Raw genomic sequence first — 5999 nt, forward strand, 5'->3', positions numbered from 1 at the left:
CTCCTGACAACAGGAAGTCTCATATTTTATTGTGAACGGTTGATAGCTTCTGCACCAAACTTTGCATGAGTGATCCTGGTGGGATGCCTGACGATCCTATGTCATCATAGTATGATGTCATCTAAGCCCCGCCCCCCAGAACAGGAAGTGCTATTTTTTTCCTTATAAAGTTCCATCTATGGCTCTCTTGACCTAATCAAGGTGATTCTGTGTTGGATGACAGATAGGAAGTTGGTCTCACTTGCTTTAAAGTGCCAAAACTTTGCAATGGCGGCAACGCCGTTGGTATACGTTTGCCTCTAGATTCCACATATTTTGACCGTGCTGCATCAAACTTGGCCTGAGTGATACTGGTGGGATGCCTGACCATCCTATGTCATCATATTATGACGTCATCTAAGCCCCGCCCCCTCAGAACAGGAAGTGCCATTATTTCCCTTGGAAAGCTCCTTTTATGGCTCTCTTGACCTAATCAAGATGATTCTGATGATGAGCTCTGTCAATGCTCACTGCTGGCTGAACCGTGTGGGCGTGGCCAAATGGCGAATATCAGTCCCTCGCCATATGCATACATTTGGCTCTAATTCACACATAGATCATCCGATTGGCGCCAAACTGGATACGTATGACCTTTGTTCACCTCTAAAGAGCCCAACGAGGTTGAAATGTAATTTGACTCCACTGCGCCCCCTAAGTTAATACATCGGCTGTATCTCCTCGATGCATCGACCAATCTGCACCAGATTTTTTGACAGTCGTCGGGAGCGCTGCCGAACACATTCATGCGTATCGCCCGGTGGACGGGCGGGGAAAATGCGCGACAGCTTTTGCAGTGGCTGTCGGGTGGCGGTGCTGGAAACTGCGGCAGAGCTTCTGCGGTGGCAAGCGGGCTGCGGCTCTGGAAACTGTGCGAGAGCTTCTGCGGTGGCTGGAACCCCTGCGGTGGCCAATAGGCCGGAGTGGCGCTTGCTGCGAGGGCCGCTCGAGGCTGCTTGCAGCTTTAATTATTATTATTGTTGTTGTTATTAATAAGTATTTCTTTATTATTATTATTTTCCCACTAATTTTAGTACTTTGTTCTAGCCTCTGTATTCAATTGGATCTGTTAACAGCAGGAGTTGTGATATTTGTTTTTTGTAATATTTGTTATTGACATATTGTTTGAGATTGTCATTGTTATTCAATAAAAAAGTCTAATTTCATTCATTCATTCATTGTCACTCAGCCAAGTGTTAGTTCACACACACATACATTTTCAACCTATCATTCAGAATAGTATGTCTGTATGGCGTGTGTGTGTGATATTTTAGGGGTGTACACGCGCAATCTTAGTCTTTTGTGTGTGTATGAGTCTTTAGTAGTGTGTGGGAGACAAAACATAATTTTTGTCCTAAACGGACCCCCGTACGGCCCTCCTCCACCTCTAACACTCTTCGCCCCCAGAGCAGGAAATGGGCCAAACATTGGCTGAAATTATGACTGCAGCAGTTTGTTGTGTGAAGGAAGCCACTCCTGATAGCAGCAGTTCTAGGTTTCCTGTTGTGGCTCGACACTTGACCTTGCTGACCTCTATCAGGAAGCCTGAGAAATGCTGGATTTAGAACCTCTTTATCTTACAAAAAAATTATCTTTGAATTGACATAACTACAGTAAGTATACCTGTTACTTATTACTGCAGTCTTTGAATGAATAGAATGTAGTCCTAACTGCATCAGGTCTTTTTTTTTGCCAGATCGTAGATGTCTCCCCACCTCATCTGTTTAGTTCAACACCTTTCTTGATGAACTGATCATATTATGTCAAGCCTGACTTTTATCTCTTATCCTGAATTTCTGAATCCTGCTTTTGAGAAACAGCCCTCTGGATGACACCATCTGTTGCTGACAAGCAACACTAATCCACTTTCTGTCCTTTTCCCACTGCTCTTTAAATCTCTGTCTGACTCTATAGTTAGGAAACCTGGTAGAGAGACAGTGGAGTTGTGCATATAATCCTGCAGTTATTCCCTATATTCTTGCTGAGTTCTTATTAGGGCTTGAAGGTCATCCAACCTGCTAGCTAACGATCTCACATTGCCTATTGGGATTAATGGAAGAGATAGTTTGAATTTCCTCTTTGTTCCTGCTCTGCCTCCTTTTTGACTCCTCTGGGTTTTCTGGCTTCAGTTGTGGTATTATTTCAGCTTTTGCCATGTTAGAAGCTTCTGGAAGCAACAAAGAAGGGTGCCACCCTGTTGCTATGGTTACGCATCATAAGAAAAGAGTAAAGTTTAAACTGTATTAGCCAAAATGAGTCCAGCTGCCCATCATCCAAAACAAGAAGGAAATGATATTGACAAAGGCCTGGTGACTGATAGTGCATATGGTTCATATAATTATTATTATTAATAATAATAATAATAATAATAATAATAATAATAATAATGCAACACCTTCTGAGGTTTTCTTATTTCTTTATAGAAACAGACATTTAGTCCAGCTTTTGTAGAGGCGCTCAAAAGGAGCAGCTGCAGTAAAACAGGATCCTCTTTAGCACAAAGTGTCAGGATCTGTGTTTTTCTGTGTTTATTTAGAGTTTTCCTTGTCTTTGAGTCTCTGTGTTGTCCTGTCTCCCCCTTGATTGTTCCCAGGTGTGTCTCGTTTCTGTGATTACCCTCCCGTGTATTTAACTCCACCTGTGTTCCTTGTTCCTCGTCGTTACTTGCTGCCCTTGGCGTTTGTCGTTCCGTTCCTGTGTGCCCTGTCTATTTTTCGTCCCTCGTTTACCGGTTGCTACCGGCGTCGAGCCCTGGCTTTAGCTCGGCCGTGCTTTGGGACTGTTTTGGACTGTGTATTGCATTATTAAAATCTACTATTAATCTTACCTGGGTCTACAGCGTCTGCCTCACCACCCCTCAACACACCGATTCATGACACAAAGTGAATCAGTCCAATCAATTTGATGACACAGAAAAAACAAATATATATTTAAATTGGATACTCCTAAAACTGTGCTGTCTATGCTTAAATTTGAGCTATGCTGTTTAATTTTGACTATGCAGAAACTTGTTTCTTGTTCAACCTGCAGCCACCTGGTCTTCTTCCTACCCACACACTGACCTTTGAGCAACAGTGTTTTTGGAATCTATTTTTGGACCACAGAAAGAGTCCGTATCCTGTCCTGACCCTACCCCACCCTGCTGCCCTTTGTTCTCACTCCCAAGCACAAACAGTTTGCTGTACATGCTGCTTCCGCTTATTTGGCCTCAATAATTTATAATGTTCCATTTTATCTCGAAACATTTAACTTTAACACAAATTTAACAACCATCTTTAAGAAGCAGATGTAGAACAAGCATTGTCATACTGGTATCCTAGATGGCAAAATATGAATGAATCAATGTTGAAATGTTGAATCCATGTTGAAGCCACACATTGAAATGATACTGAAAGTGGTCTGTGACCATATTTCCAAAAATGTGTGTACACAAACTTAAATATGGCAACATGGTATTAATATTACATTTTATTTAGGAAAACAGGCATAGATCTGTAAACATACCTGATTCCTTTTTGACTGTCACAAACAAGCTGTTGTCCGTGGAAGACCAGCGTCCAGGATGTTCAGCTTGTACTGTATGAACCAGGGAAACAGTAAGTTGGGGAACCCAAGTTTGACTGGTTGGTGTCACTTTGGTTCCTTGATGCCTCTCTCCCACTGTGGTGCAGGAGCCACAGCTTCACTTTACTGTTTGTCAGTCAGCTTTGGGTCAAACTGCTGAGCAGAAGCTGAAAGGCACAAAAATAAGAGTTAGGAAGGTGCTGGCTAGAAAGATTATAAAAAACATTTGAAACATATTGACGGCTGCAGTTTGAGTCAAAATACATCTGCTAGCAATGGGGACTTTAAAACACAACCTAATCTGTTTATAAATAGCTTTCTTTTATTCCAAAATGTTTCTGAACTGTCTGTGCTCCGTAATGGAGCCTCTATCCCCCCAGGCAGTCCCTCTCCCCTGGGGGAGATTTCACTCGTATTAAATGATAGCACATAGAAATTTTTCTTAGGTGGTTCACAGACATAAAAACATGCCGCTTGCTTTGGGACAGGATGAACAATAAATCGCTTATAATACACTTTAAAATAAACACCGGGAAAAACACTGTGGGACAGTGAATTTTTAATTCAAGCAAAATCAAAACTTGATAAAAGTGCAGAGAACGATAGCTAATTTATTCAAAAAAGAGAGAGAGAAAAAGAGAGAGAGATGGCAAAGATATTTATTTAAAAAATTGCACTTAAGTACAAATAAAGCTACTAGTATTAAAAGTAATAAGTACCTCATTAAAATGTTACTTTACTTTAGTTACTTTGTGATGACCAAAAAAGTTCTTGCTAACCATAAAGTTATGTTTATTTTTAATGGGTCATTAATTTCCAAGCTCTTATGTCAGCTGCTGTTTGTCCCTCCTGTCTAATAGTTTTAAATAACCAACTTATTTTCTGTTTTCAGTTTTAGTAAGTACAAATTGTAATAGCAAGAACCTGATAAAATTCACATTTACATTTGTTGTTAAAATATTAAACTTTACAGTGTAAAGTTTAATATTTGTTGGGAGTCGGGGTTTTGGGTTTTGTGTGGTTTCCATCTCCTTCCACCTCTTCAGGTTCTCCACCAGATGGCGCCCTCGAGCTGCTGTCTTTGACTCATATCGTCTTATCAGCGTTTCAGGAGAAGAAGTACAATGGATCCAGTTTCATGTTTAGAGCATGAAATTAGAAAGGCTTAAGTGAATAAAGAGAGTGTTGTGGCAGTATTTTATTACTGGAGAGAGCATATGATGTGGAGGGAGGGGTTGTTAATTAAAATTAGAAGAATGGGTATAAATGGTCATATGTTTAGATGGATTAAAGGAAGGAAAAGAAATACAAGTGAGAATAGGGAAGGATTATTCTGAGAGTTTGAATATAGAAAATGGGAAGTATAGTAAGTCTGTTATTATTTTCAGTGGTAGTTAATGAAATGTTTACAGAAGCAGAAGGTGGAATGGGATTTTCACTTTTTGCTGATGATGAAGCAATGTGGAAAAGAGGAAGAAATTTAGACTTTATTGTAAAGAAGCTTCAGGGAGCAATTTTAGTTGTAGACAAATGGTCAGATAAATGGGGTTTTAAACTTTCTGTAGCGAAAACTAAAATAATGTTTTTAGAAGGAAAAAAGTTTATAAAAAATTATACTTAAATTATATGGTAAGGATTTGGAAAGAAATAAACAATGTAAATTTCTTTTTATGTGATTTGATGAAAGAATGACATGGGGTGTGCACATTAATAAAATAATCGATAAATGTAGGAAAGTGTTAAATATAATGAGGTATTTAGTTGGAATAGAGTGGGGAGCTGATAGAAATTTATTAAAAGCAATTTATATGGGGTTAATTAGGTCAGTCTTGGATTATGGATTTATAGTTTATAACTCAGCAGCAGATACAAATCTCCATAAGTTAAATATTATCCAACATCAGGCTTTAAGAATATTTACTGGTGCTTTTAAAACGTCTTCAACAAAGAAATGATCATCCAACATTAGAGGTGCTTAAACCTGGATGAGAAAAGGAAAAGAAACAGTTAAAGAGCTTTGGATGGATAATAAACTCTAAAGTTAATGAAATTCATTGAAATCAGTTAGATATATGACAGACAGTTCCATTACCTGCAGTGCCACTTTGGATACTTCCTGATACTGAAGTTGATTTTTTATTATTAGAAAAGAAGAACAAAGATAAATTTCACATTATGAATAAATACAGTATATAGTACAAGAATACTTTAATAAATATTATAACTATATATAAATATTCACAGATGCATCAAAAAATACAGCTAATAGGGTAGGGATAGCATTTATTGTGCCACAGTTTCAAATTAAAGTAGGGAAAAGGGTTAGTGATGGAGTCTGGGTGTTACAGGAGAAATGCTAGCTTTGTTTTTAGCAGTTCAATGGGTGGAAGAGGTCAGAC

The sequence above is a fragment of the Xiphophorus couchianus genome, chromosome 4 (genome assembly GCF_001444195.1).
Source record: "Xiphophorus couchianus chromosome 4, X_couchianus-1.0, whole genome shotgun sequence".
Taxonomy (NCBI): domain Eukaryota; kingdom Metazoa; phylum Chordata; class Actinopteri; order Cyprinodontiformes; family Poeciliidae; genus Xiphophorus; species Xiphophorus couchianus.